The 13,839-nt window shown below is 46.1% G+C and overlaps 1 protein-coding gene across 1 annotated transcript in view; it reads left to right on the plus strand.

Moving 5' to 3' along the window:
* The first annotated feature begins 2,475 nt into the window (after nucleotides 1-2,475).
* Nucleotides 2,476-13,839, plus strand: part of JAK1 (Janus kinase 1) — a 55,492-nt gene continuing 44,128 nt past the window's right edge. The window contains exon 1 of the mRNA XM_050977321.1: nucleotides 2,476-2,615. The gene's annotated coding sequence lies outside the window, so the exon portion shown is untranslated. The remainder of the gene's footprint in view (nucleotides 2,616-13,839) is intronic.

The raw sequence follows: 13,839 nt of genomic DNA on the forward strand, positions 1-13,839 counted from the left end.
AGAGGTCAGGCCTGGGATACATCCCTTAGGTGTCAGGTGATGGAACCCTGGTTACTGAGAATTCCAGACTTTCTGTGCTGACAGGCACTGACCCCCAAGAGAGCACTGAGGCTGTGGAGAAGCTTCCAAACTGGAATGGCAGAACTGGGATTGTGGGTGTGCAGTTTGGATAGAAGTGTGTGAGCTCACAGGGTGGGAAGCTGAGAGTTTAAGGGTTTAGAATACAGTAATAGATATAAGGCAAGAGGGAAGTTTTAGGATGGTGGCTGGTCCTTCTTCACCTTTTCTTCATGAGTGTAGGTGGTATTTTGTCATTAGACAAATCCGCATTGTGGAACATGAGTGGTTAGTTATTAGGTTAAAAGTAAAAATAATTTGTGTCATTTCTCTATTAGATAATTTTCCCTTAAAAGACTTTATAAAGATAAATATGAGGCCATTTTGTGACTTGTTAGTGACCTGCTGTAGAACTCACAACTTATAAGACTACAATATGGAATTAATAAACATCTGAGTCGAACACGAAATACCATCTCTACACTTTTAATCCCAACCCTGACAAAAGCAGAAAAAGAAGATAAAAGTGCAATAGTTAGGGAAAAATCCTTCCCTGTCACTGGTACCCAGAGCAGCTGTGGCTACCCCTGGATCCCTGGGAGAGTCCAAAGCCAGGTTGGATGGGGCTTGGAGCAGCCAGGGATAGTGGAAAGTGGCAGGGTGTGAAATAAGATGATTTTTAATGTCCCTTCCAATCCAGACCATTCCGTGATTCCATGATTTGCACTGTTTAACCTCTCTTCTTCCAGCCTCAGGCTCTTTTCTAATCTTGGGATTACCAAAGTGATGGAAGCAGGGTGAGGCTCCAGTGCCTTCCCACAGCGCATGGCTAATCCAGACCCAGTGACCATGTGGCTGAGGAAAAAGGTTAACATGGTGCAAAATCATCCAAATTGCACCCTGCTGGTTCCCTGACAGCTGTGGAAACAGGGCTGGCTGGATTCCTCTCGGGAGAGGGGAAAATGGAGTCGGTGATTATTTCTCCAGTTTATAAATTACAACCACCTGGACATGTGCACTCCCAGGCCAGCAGCACCAGACTCCCGGCTGCTCCCAGGTCGATTTCCTGGAGAAAAGGGACAAAACTCGGGATTGCTGAGGCACAAGGTGGATGAGCTGGGGCAGAGCAGCTGCAGTGGTGCGTGTGTAAACACCTCAGAACAGCAAGGGGCCTTTCACACCTGGTGCTGCCACATGCCAGAAAGCCTTGATAAAATGGTGTCAGTGTGCTTAGTCTGAGTTACATGGAGGGGAAATATTTATCAGAATGGGTTTTTTAGTGACCTATTCATCTTTTAGGACAATTTCCCCAAAAGGCAGCAGCAGATTTACTCTTCTGTCAGAAGAAAATGCCAGATACGTGTGGTGTGTGGGATGCAGGGGCGAATGATTTCATTGAACTGAATCATTTTCTTACACGTTTTACTTCCACTTGTGCCGTTTCCTGTGACTTTGACAAGAGTTTGAAACCGCAGTGAAAAAAACCAGTTTCTTTTTTGTGCAGACGGGAGGATGGTGAGCATCTCCTCATTTCAGTGAGTTGTTTACACTGCCTCGCTCACATCTGCGTGAGAATGGAAACGACGGTGTGGGTTTCTAAAAGATGATCCAAACTCACCTGACAGGAGCTTGTAGCCAAGTGGGGGTCGGGCTTTTCTGTAACCAGCAATAGGACAAGAGAACATGGTCTCAAACTGTGCCAGGGCTGATTTAGGTTGGGCACCAGCAGGAATTTCTCCATGGAAAGGGTGCTCAGGCCTGGGAAGGGGCTGTGCAAGGAGGTTCGGGGGTGTCCAGGGAAGGGCTGGACGTGGCACTCAGCGCTCTGCGCTGGGTGACTGGTTGGACTCGGTGACTTTGGAGGGCTTTTCCCAGCTCAATGATTCTGTGATGCCGTAATTCTCGAGCTCAAACAGCCCCGTGACAAACTCTGGGCATCTGCAGAGCTAACAGCCACAGCCTCGGCGCTGAGGTGGGGGAAGAACGCGCAGCTCCGGCACTGTCCGAGCGGTAACCGCAGAAAGGCTGGCACGGCTCGGGCTGGCAGGGGCCGCTCCCACACAGGGGCCGTACCCACACAGGGACCGCTCCTACACAGAGCCTGTACCCACACTGGGCCGCTCCTACACAGGCCGCTCCTACACAGAGCCTGTACCCACACTGGGCCGCTCCTACACAGAGCCTGTACCTACACAGGGGCCGTACCCACACTGGGCCGCTCCTACACAGAGCGTGTACCCACAGAGGGGCCGCTCGCACACAGGGGCCGCTCCCACCGCACGCCCCCGCCCGCTCCGTCCCGCGGTGCCTGAGCCGGGCCCGGCCGGGCCCAGGCACCTCCTCGGGGCGGGCCCGGCCCCGCGCATGCTCCGTGCTCCTCCGCCGTGCCGGGACCGCCGCCCTCCGCTCTGCGCCGCCGAGCGTCGCGGGCCGTCCCCGGGCTGAGCCGCTCCCGGCCCGGGCTGCCCGCACCGCACCGCCCGGCCCGGCCTGCATCGAGCGCCCCGGGCCGCCCCGCGGGGCCGCGCCGCCCCGCCCCGCCGAGCGCCACGGCAGCGGTGAGTGGGGCCGGCCGGGGCTGCCGCGGCTCCGGGCCGGCCGCGGGGAGCTGGGGAGAGCGGTGCGGGTGGCGGGCGCCTTTCCCGGGGAGCGGGGGTGGCGTGGGCTTCTCCTGGCGGGCGCGCCCGGGGTGCGGAGCCGCTGCGGGCCCCGAGCCGAGAGGGGCCGGTGCCCGTGAGGAACCGCCGCGTTCCCCCGCTCCGAGAGGGAGCGGAGCCGCTGGGTCCCCTGTGTTCCAGAGGGTGCCGGTGGAGGTGCCTCTGGTGCCCCTCGGGCAGGGGTGCGGGGCTGTGCGGGCAGGGCTGTCAGAGCCACGTTTCGGCCCCGGGCCGGCCGCTGGGGGAACAGCAGCGAAACAGCTCCGGTTGTGGCCGCCGCTGGGTTTGGAGGAGTTGGAAGCCCCCGGAGCCCTGGGTGAGCGCGGACCGTGCTGGGTACGTCCCTGCCTTCCCCTGCCGGGCAAGCGGCGGCCGTGGGACGGCTGATGGTGTCCGGCTGTCGGTCTGTGCCTGCTCCCCTGTGCACAGGGACACTTGGGGACATCTTCCACCCCCTTCTCCCCCTTCCCCACGGGAGGTAGGTGCCAAAGGACGCGCAGGGATGAGGAGCAGGGAACCCGGCAAGGTGTGCCGGCTGTGCACCTCCTGCAGATGCCTAAACCATAATTCTGCTCTGTGCGTGTGTGACAAAGGGATTGCTGTGTTGGATAATGGCTGCGAGTCGGGACTAAATCGATCTTTAAGGTCTCTTTAACCCAAACCACTCTATGGTTCTATAACCGTGTTGAATTGGTATTTTAAAAATCCATGTATGAGGAGAGCCAGGACAAATCTGCAGCGCGTCAAGGCTGCTGCTAATAATGTAGATTAATTGTAGAGGGTAGAAAGCCAGCTCAGCAGTGGCTCAGTGTGGCAGGAGAGGATGGATCCAGCTCTGTTTAAACAGGCACTGTGCTGAGGAGGATGCAGTGTGTCTACTCCAGGGGATTAACAATGGGACGTCTTAATTTGAAGCATGTCTAGAATGCTAAATGCAAGAAAACTTCGTGGTTTGTTTTTTTTTTTTTTTTTTTTTTGTGATTCATTTACTGGGGGAGGCAGATGGAAATAACTCCAAGTCATTCTCCCAAGAACCCGACTGTACTGGGGCAGATTCCTGCAGTTTTATTTCCGAGCGGAGTGGATGTTCTTTGGTGCTGCTTTATTCGGGTGCTGCAGCTCACTATTAAGTTCAGTTTTGCCCTTATAAGGGGACTGGGAGGCATTTCCTCCTGGCACTTGTTTTTAAAACACACAGGAAGTTGCACCTTGATCTGGGTCTGTGTTAGGTGATCCCAAGACAGGTGCTTTGAAATGCGGGGCCAGCTCAGGCCCTGCTGCTCTGGCTGAGCCGACAAACCCGCCAGGCCTGAGACGTTAAAGTTTGTCATCGCAGGCAGATGCTACAAATGTTTTTGTCAGTACATTTTTGGTGATTCAGTTGTTAAATATGTTGCTGATCTAAGTGTCAGTGTCTGCGAGCTGTCCCAAGGCCTGGTGGCACAGCGTGTCTCTGTCCTTTGGGAAAGGTGATGTGAAAAGCTTGTAAAAAGCCACGGGGAGTGGGTTTAAACTTAGAATATAATGGAATATATTATAGAATATAAACACAAAACAGTAGAATATAAACACAAAACAGGAACTGTTTTCAAGCTTGTGAACTCCTGGAGGGCTGTGCACTGCTCAGTTAGTTCAGAATGAATTGCAAAGTGGCCTTTTTTTGAGAGGTGGCTTCTGTAAATGTTGAGCTGTTTCTGTCTGTTTAAGTTGTCTGTTCAATGATTTTAGTTTAAAAAAACATGTGTCAGCTGCAAAGCAGAAAGCTGAAGTGCACCTGAACAGTCACTCAGGGGGTAAAGTCAATATTCCTTTTCAACTCATTTTTCCCTCAGTCAAACAGAGTCTCCAGTTTCAAGTGAGTTTAATTCTTTTGCCTGACACCTTTGGGGCTGGAAGCAAAGCAGGGTTCTTATAAGTAGTATAAATTCAAGAAATTTAGATGGACACTTCTGTAGTGGTTTAGTCTTGCAAATAAAGTATTCAGAGAAATCAGCTTCCCTTTTTTGTAGGGAGGGGAAAAATTAATTTTCACAGGTAGCGTCCTGCCAGCTTCACCCCTTTCCCAGCACAAAGCTCCCCCTGCTCCCTGGGTTTGGAGGTGAAACACCTTTTTCTTCAACTGATGCTCATCTGGCTTGAGGAGGAGGCTCAAAATGAGGAAGGGAGCTCCAGAATCCAGCAGCCAGCTGGATAATCCTTGTGTTGGGTGTGAATTGCAGCAGAGAGAGCTGCTCTGATTCCTTCCAGAGGAAGGTGTTTGGATTGTTTGGAGAGGCCAAAGCTTTCACAGATAAAAGCAAACCCTTAGGACTGCTTTTATCGAGCTGTGAAAAGGGTTGTTGGGAGGATTTCTGACCCAGGAAGGAGCTTGAGAAGCCAGCTTGTGGAGGGAACACCGAGCTGGGGCTCGGTTCCTGGTTTGTCTGGTGTCCAACAGCAATTAAAAATGATAAAGTGTTTTCTGCTGGGTGAAAAACTGGCAATATTCACGTTGTTCTCTTTCAGCTTGGCTAACAGTTTGCAGTTCAGGCATTATTCCTGTAAACACACTCCGAGTTGCTCCAGACCTTTGAAGCACTTAAAATGCAATTAGATTTCAGGTATTGGTGATGGCAAACACTTGCTAAATTGATAGAAAATGGCTTTTACAGTTCAAGCACATAATTCAGGCAGTTATTGCTGAGGGCCTGCCTGCAATAACGCTTTTCATGGCCTGATGCAGCTCAGTTCTTCTGGCAGGGTGAGACAGAAATGCTTGAACCTCATCAAGAAGGAAAGTGGAGCTTTAAAAAAATCAGCATTTTGGGGTTTTGGCAGCTCAGTTGCCACTTCCATCTCTTGCTGTAGTTTCTGTGCAGGACTTGAAGTGTCAGATGAAGGGGAGGTTCTTCTCCCATTTGATTTCTTTAGCAGCACTTGGGGGCTCCCATTCAGGGTTTGTTTCACATAGATCCAAAAAACTGAAACAGTGCAGAAAACTGCTGGAAGAAGAAGTTGCTGATGGTTTTCTTGGGCAAAATGGCTGCAAGCTTCTCTTGACTGAAAGTGGAGAGGAGGAAGTATAATTTGGTGGTTTTAATGTCCTGGCCTGTTGCAGACAGGTGGATTTTTAAGGAACATGCCCTGACCATTTTCTTCATGCTGAAGGGCTTTATAAAACTGCAAACAGTTTTGCTGGCTGGAGTAATTATTGGGTTTTTTTGTTTTTTTTTTTTTTTTCCCTTGAGCTAGTTATTTAAATGTAACGTAAGTTGCATAACTGACAGAAAAATTGAGCTACAGGAAACTGGGAGAGCAGCCTCGACATGGAAAAGTAAAGTCTGGAGCAGTTGCTCTGCAAATCAATAATGCCTTTTGCACAGCGTGGGAGGTTTGATAACAGTGATATTAGCATGGTTCTCTGTGTGTGATGTGATCATGATTATGCCTTGAAACTGCTGGCACATAAAATTATTCTGTTAACTTATTTTAGGTTTCCTTCTCCTCCCTCTGGGTTGGAAAAGGTAATTTAGGAAATGAAGGAAAAGAGCTGGAAGTTGAGGGAAAAACAGAGGATTTATGCATTATCCTGAAGTGTGGAGAAAGGCAGTGGTGAAGGCCTGAGGAAGAAAAAAAAGGAGTTATTATATGAGGAGGAATCAGAGTAGGTGGAAATAAGCAGAGAGTAGGGAAATTGTGGAATTGAAATGGTTTGGTGTTGCTGCTGGTCCTGTTTGGATCTGGTTGCAGATTTCTGGAAATGGCAAGAAAGCCTTTACAAGGGGGTTGGCTTTGGGAAACTCAGCTGCCATAAATCCATTTATCTGGTAGCTTTGCTTCATGATAGATTTTCCTGCTACTCCTTTGAAGCAGGCCTGCTGCACAGGGGAGGCTGTGCTAATAAAGGGAATTAATTCAGTGTTTAATGCAGTGTGTGGGATTCTCTGTGGGTCAAGAGTTTGGCCCCAGTTCCCAAAGGCATAATTCTCTTTGAACACAAAATTTGACAACTGCTCTTCCTCCTTCCAGGAGAAAACTCCTAAAGAGAATTTGCACATTCCTCCCTTGTTTATAGAACAGATCTGAGAGGGGCTTTGGCTTGTTGAAGCCCCAGAATATAAATACAGTTCAAACTTTTAGCAGTTTTGGATTCCAAGTGCTTAGATTGTTCCTTGAGTGTTTCCTGTCTCTTCCAGCTATTCCAAGACTGAATGGAATTTGTCTTGCTCATCAGGGGGCCCAGCTGGAGTTTAGCAGGATATTGAAATATTAAATTGTATTAGTGATACTCTTAATAATAACCCTTTAATGTGGTGCATATTCTCTCAAAGTGAGTTTATTGGTCTTTCACTTCAGGTCTTTGAGACCACTTCATTTTCCTGGCTGGAAGCTGGCACTGAGCTAGTATTGACTGATATCATTTGGAACAGGAAAAAAATTGTTGTTCAGCTTAGGAAATCTGGGAAAAACCCTTGACACCTTGTTTGTCAGGAAAAGGACAGATCTAAACCTTCCACTTTTTTTTTTAGATAAGGAAAATGGAGCAGGCAGTGCTCATTCCATGACTGGGACGGGAGGGAGGAGAGGGAACACAATTTGTTTATGTATGGACTCGGATTTTTCAGGAAATCAATTTGGCAGAGGTGACTTTTATGTTCCTTTTGAGCCACCAGCAGCACGGAGAGATACAATAAACAAAACAAGCCTTAAAAACCTTGGCACTTGCACAGTCTAAATGACTTCCTGGTGCTTGCCATCCTTGAATACCTGGCTCTGCTCTCCTCTGGATTTTACTGAAGTATGATAACAAATGCAAAGCAGCTTTTTATATATCTGTGGGTTGTTCTGTTATTTTTATCTTTTTGTGAAGATAAATTAGTTATAAAGCATCTCATGTTTAAGGGAAAAAAGTATTAACCCTATTAGAACAAAAATGCAAAGTACTGCATTAGGCTCAGTCTTTTGTGTTTAAATCTATTGTGCATGGGTTGTTTTTTTTTGTCCCCAGGATCTCAAACTCTCACCTTTTATCTCAAGCTGGTGGCCTCCTGCATGGAAAAAAGGGGTGCTGAGGTTTTGAATTCAAAATCCAAGATGCAGCTGCAAGGTGGCATTTGCAGGTCACTTTGTGTGATGTTTTCTTGTGCACTCAGTGTTTCATGTTTACTGAGGATGCACAAGAAATAACCTTTCACTTCCTGGACACTTCTGTATTTCACTTTTCCTCAAAGCACACGAAGCAGACACTGATAATTTTGAAATTGCTGGGGCTGAGAGTTTAAAAGTTCATAAAGCACCAGAGGTCAGGGAGCCTGAGCTGTGTATATCACACCTTTGTGTCAGCCTGTGTTGTCACCTTTGACAGCTCTGTCACTCTGTGCTACAGGAATTACCCTCCCTCTGAAAAAGAAAAGGATTACAAATTCACTGTTTGCCTCTTTGCTCTTTCCTGCTCTTGATTTCTATTGCATTTATATTAAATTATTTTTTAGTCTTCCACCTTTCTTTCTCATCCTTAATGCTGAAGGAAGAGAAAAGTGCATTTGACTTTGGTAATAAAGTAACAGCTGCAATTCCCAGACTCAATCCTTGCTGCCTTCCAGTGTTCCTGGTGGAAAACTCTGTTAGGGCTCTGCAGGCTGTAATGGGCACCAGATGCTCCTGAAATGGAGTTATAACCTTGGAAATTTCTATTAGAAACCTCAGGGCTTGGTTTAAATGTCTTTTATTTGACTTAGGTATTGATTTGTAGGAGTTTCTTAATAACTCCAAGCCCTAAAGTCAAGAGCTCATCCTGGTCAGGGACAAGGAACCCCTGTGGTCCCTGATTTTTGGTGGGATCATAGCAATTCATTTGTGCTCCCTGTCCTGAGGGGAACTTTGGGGCTGTTTTTTGGTGATACAGAGCAAACCCTGATGGATGCATCCCATGGAGATGCAAATTGCTGGCAGAGCTTTGTAGCTGGAATTCTCCCCTGGAAACCTTTGTTTTACCAAGTGGAAAAAATCAACTTGCCATGTTCTACACCAGCAATTGTTATGGGAGGAATTCATGGCCTTGAACAACTCTCTTGTAGTTGTGGGGTTGGTTAAGAGGGCTTGGGTTTGATTTGGATGTCAAATGAAAGGATAAAAAGGGATGGCTGGCTTAGAGCTGCATTTTGACCAAAGAACAGCTATCTTCTGCCAAGTTAAAAAAACCACCAACCCTGTGGGTTTTACAGTGCTTTCAGCTTCCTGGACATGTGACTGACAGCTCAGCCAGGCTCCAGATATATAAGCAAGATACATCAGCAAACAGGCTTGGCTTAAAAAGGCACCTTTTAAACCCTGCTCACCCCCGTGAGCCTTAAACACCTCAAAGCTGAGGTGCTGATCAGATTAACTGGGCTGTGTGATCAGCTCTTCACCCGTGCTGGGGACTGACTGGTGTTTACCTTGCAGTTAAACAGTGTGGTGCTGATGCCTCAGGGTTTGGCTTTTCTGTTTTTCAGACTCTGTGCTGGGTCTGGCATGGTGAGCTCTGCACAGAGCAGGGAGACAAAACAATTCCTGCTCCAGCTGGGCACCAAGGACAAATGATCCCAATCTCAGCCCAGGAGCACAAACCCCGTGGGCTGGAGAGAGAAAAACAAGCAGGGTGGGAGTGCCTGGGCTAAAGCTGGGCTGGGACAATGAACTGCAAGGTGGGAATGGAGCAGAGCTGATCCCAGGGAGAGACCCCGTGCCCGGCCGGGCATTTTGGGGCCATTTTGGGTCATCTTGGGTGCAGCCCTGGCTGGGCTCTGGTGCTGCCCAAGGTGGATCCATGGAGGAGATCCTTGGAATCAATCCCTGCTTTATTCTGGAACTCTGCCCAGCCTCTGCTCCAGCTCAGCCTGCACAAGGCATCAGCACCTCCAGGTTTAATCACTCCATGTTCTTAGGAGTTTGCTGTTGAAGTGAAAAAAAAAAACAACCAAAATTTTCCTTGGCTCATGGTGTGTGTGGAGGCAGCAGAGCTGCTCTGGGACATCCTTGGAGTTTCAGAAGGTTTCTCCTCTGTGGAACTTGGGGAAATCCTGTGTGAGGAGCAGCAAGCTGAGCTGAGGTGGAGCAGTTTAGCTCCATCTGGCACTGAATTGTTCACTGAATTGTTCTCCCCACACTTGGCACAACAGCCTGGGCCTGCTGCTGTGTCTGTGCCTCATTTCTCTTTCCTATAGAGCCACCAACTCTCTCTCTGTATATTAATTTTATGTGATTTTTAATTTTATATTTTAAATCTGAGCTGTATCTGAATTTATATAACTTTTAGATGAATTTATATTAATTTCCTATTTTATGTGTTATTAATTTTATGCAAATATTAGTTTTATGTGATCAAGGCAGGACCTGCCAGCCTATAAATCTGTATCCTGCCTCACCTTCACTCTTGACATGGCCCCTCCTTGATTTTGTTTCATGCTTTGATGAACAAACTCCTCAGGACTTGTTCAGGCTGCTGAGTCCTTGTTACTTAAGAGCTTGCTGAAGTTTAATTAGCAATGAAATTGCTGTGCTTGTTTGTGTGCCCACTCTGCCGCTCCCTTTTGGCCCCTGGGTTCTGTAAAAGCTCAGCTTTGCACACACAGTGCCTATCACTGAAATTATTACATAAAAACTGGATTTCTCCAAGCTTTGTGGTGAGTTCAGCCTTGGAACTACAGCTGAGATGCAAACCACTCTTCCTGATAGTTTTGCTGATACTGCAAAGGTTTTTGTTCAAACCACAACTTTTTCCAGGGAAAGGATTTACTGCCAGTTTCAGCTCAGCTTTTGGGAGCTCTTTAATCTGCAGCAGTTCTGCATTTAGGGCAGGCCAGCTGGCACAAGTGCACATGATCACTCAGAATGTCCCATCCCTGCCCTGCTGGGTGCCACAAGTCCTTTTTTCACCAAGAAACACTGATAAACACCAGTAAACCAGTGACACCTTCACCAGGCTCTTTGTCCATCTGCTCACAGCCACAGCGATTTTAAACGTGTTTTAGGGGATGTTCTAATCACCAAATTATCCTGTAATTTAAAAAATCTCTCTTTACTATGGTTTAGAGGTTTTCCAAGTCAGTGGAGCTGAGCTTTCCCAGGCTGTTTCAGGATATTTATTTATTAAAACCTGCTGATGCTCAGTTCCAGAGACAGGGGATGTTGGGAGGGGTTCCTTAGCAGGGAGAAGCGACATAATGATCCCTGTCTTCTGAACAAATCCAAACTTATGGTCCTGTCAAACTTCTCTGCACGTCTGTACTCACTGGGAGGGCACAGCCTGAAACAGAAATGTTTCATTTGTCAAGCCCCAACCAAAGGCTTGAGGAGCAGCTTTGTGTGCTGTCTCTCTGTTTTAATAGAGCTTAATTTTTTAGGATTTAGTTTAGACTCAGACTTTCAAGGATGGGGTTTAGGCCAGGACTCTGCTCCATGAGCATCCCATTATAAAATGGGCCAAAAATGGATTAATTCCCTTTTCCCCTCATCAGTCTCAGCCTCATCCAGAGTCAGGGGTGAGCTGGAAAATAGGGATAGGAGCAAAAAGCTCCTTTTTGGGTGCTCTTCAGCAGGACTGGTGGCTCAGAATTGTGCTGTGGAGTTGGCTCTGGTTGGGGTTTTCCTGCTGAGCCTCACATCATTTTCTGGTTCCAGCTCAGGTTTGCTTTCCTGCCTTGGTTTGCATTTATGTCCTGATTGTTTCCTGGAGCTGGGATCTAAACATATAAACCAGGGTGGGTTTTTATCTGTGAGCATGAGTCATGGGGGGGTCAGAACAATTAATTGTGCAATAATTGTGTTCTTTCCTCTTTCATTTTGTAGCTTGGTCTTGTTCACAGTCAAAGGCTTGGTTTGAGGAAGAGAAAAATGGTGATTTGATCAGGATGTGCTTTTAAATAAGACAAAATGTCATCTTATGCTTAAGAAAATAAATATTATGTACACCAGTCCTCTCTTTAGGAGGCTGGAACATCTTTCATGTAGCACTGCAGTATTAAATAATTTTTAATACAATTAACACCTCAGACATCCATATTTAACTTAAAATTGGATTTATTGCCAGATTAAATGTGTGTGTCTCAGTCCTATTGATAACCAGCAAGGAATGGCTGTTCCTGGAATATCTGGAATTCTTCCCTTGCCCCATCTGTTTGTTACAGTAAACAGCAAAGATTTTAAAATTGTGGCTTTGGCTTCTGTAATTCTCAATTAAACTCCCATTGTTCCCAGCTGAAATGGCAGGGGGCCTTTTCCAGAGCTTTTATCAAAGGCATTTTTCATTTGGGGAAAGTGCCCCTGCCCATGGGATGAGATGGGTCCTTCCCAACCCAAACCATTCCACGGTTCCAGGCCAAGCATGTGATGAGAACTGGCAGAAAACAGAATTTAAAGCAGCCTGAACCAAGGCCTTTGCCCTGATTTCAGTGACTTCTGGTCACAGTCCATTAGCTCTGGGTTTCTTGAGACAAAAATAAGAAGTGGGATGGTATTTCTGGAGTGTTTAGCACTTAATAAATCAAGGCTTTGAATATCATGAAAATAAAAATGTGCAGAGCAAGTGTTCTGAGTGGAATTAGTGTTCCTTGCTCTGATTGATGAGGAAATAGTGCCACGCAAATTTCTCTCTCTTGGGAATCAGATTCTCCTCATGCTGATTTTGTAGAACAAGATTTTGGGGTTTTTTCTTTGAATTCAGGTGAATTTGCCCATGAGAATGTTTTCTGCAAGCCTTGTTCCACTAAAATGTCAGATATTAATTGTACTGTATTAATTAATTCAGTGAGCACCAAAGGGGGATGAAAATAGACTGTGCACTGATGGATTTATTGAGTTCATTTCCCTGTAAGAATGAGGAAAATTACTCCTTTTTTTCCTATTTTCATGGAAAGATGTGTCTGGAGTTGTGTGGCAGCAGGCAGTTTTTAATTGCAAATAATCTTTTATATAAAGATAACCGCTGTGTATGCACTAAAGCCACATACATAAAAATAAACACTGGCTTTTTTATTGCTGGTTAAATTTAATTTATGTGCATTCCCACTTGAGAAAGGAACCAATTTGACTCTGTGACATAAATACCAAGGCAGAAATGCAGCTTGGTTGTGGCCACATGTCCAGGTTGTGACACCCAGGGCAATATTTTGATTTGAAATTCAGGTATTTGCCCTCTGGGAGGTGCATATGGTAATTCTCAGATTGCTTAAGAAAAGTGCTGGGGGGTTGATAGATCCAAGTGACTGCAGGAATTACAGATATTTTATCCTAAAACTGATTTCTAGGAGTTTTATCTTAGTTTTTGTCTTGTTAAGTCCGTGATCAACTTTTCCACACAGAGCTCTGCTTCGTGTCCCTGATATTTATTTAATGTACTAAAATATTCTCTCAGGTCTTTGAATTCTGAAGCTATTCAAGCATTTTGATTTTCTTTTTTTTTTTTTTTTTAATGTGCTGATGCATTTTGAGTCAGTTTTCATGGGCTAACAAAGCTCTGGGAATTACAGTGGTTTTTGAACCTCCTAAAAATCCAGAGGTTTCTGTAAATTATGGAAATGCCTGATGTGGGATTGCTTGTTTGCAAGAAGAAATTGAAGGTTTTCTTGTTCAGATTCCTGTGTGATAACTTCCAGTTCAATTTCTGAGTTGTTTTTAGGGCCAGAAAAAGGAAGTTCTTTATGGAGAAGAGAATTTAGAGCTGAAAGCTCAGCCTGTGGTGTCCTCACTTTTGTGCATGCACGGGGCACCTTCTGCTTTTATTTCTCCAGGATTTTTATTATTATAAATCTATTTTTTTTAAATTTTCTCCACGATTCCACGTGCTTTGCTGGGGGATTTACTTCCCACAGTGGAATTAGCAGGAAGTGCTGCCCACTGCAGTTAAATATTTCTTGCCAGAATAGCTGCAATGGATTTGCAGCTTTGGGGCCAAGCAGGAAATGTCCAGATGCTTCAGAAAACTTCTTTTTTTCCATAGATTTTGGGTTGGAAATCCAGGCTTTGGAATTGTGACTGTGAACCAGCCAGTTTCATCACAGTGGATAAAAAAGGGGAGAGAAGTGATTTGTCATTTAAAGTTCCTCAGACTTGTCTCTCTCCTCTTTTTTTTTTTTGATTTTCCTTCATCTTTCCAAATTTCCTGGCT

This window comes from Serinus canaria, chromosome 8, assembly GCF_022539315.1.
Source record: "Serinus canaria isolate serCan28SL12 chromosome 8, serCan2020, whole genome shotgun sequence".
In the NCBI taxonomy this organism is placed as follows: Eukaryota; Metazoa; Chordata; class Aves; order Passeriformes; family Fringillidae; genus Serinus; species Serinus canaria.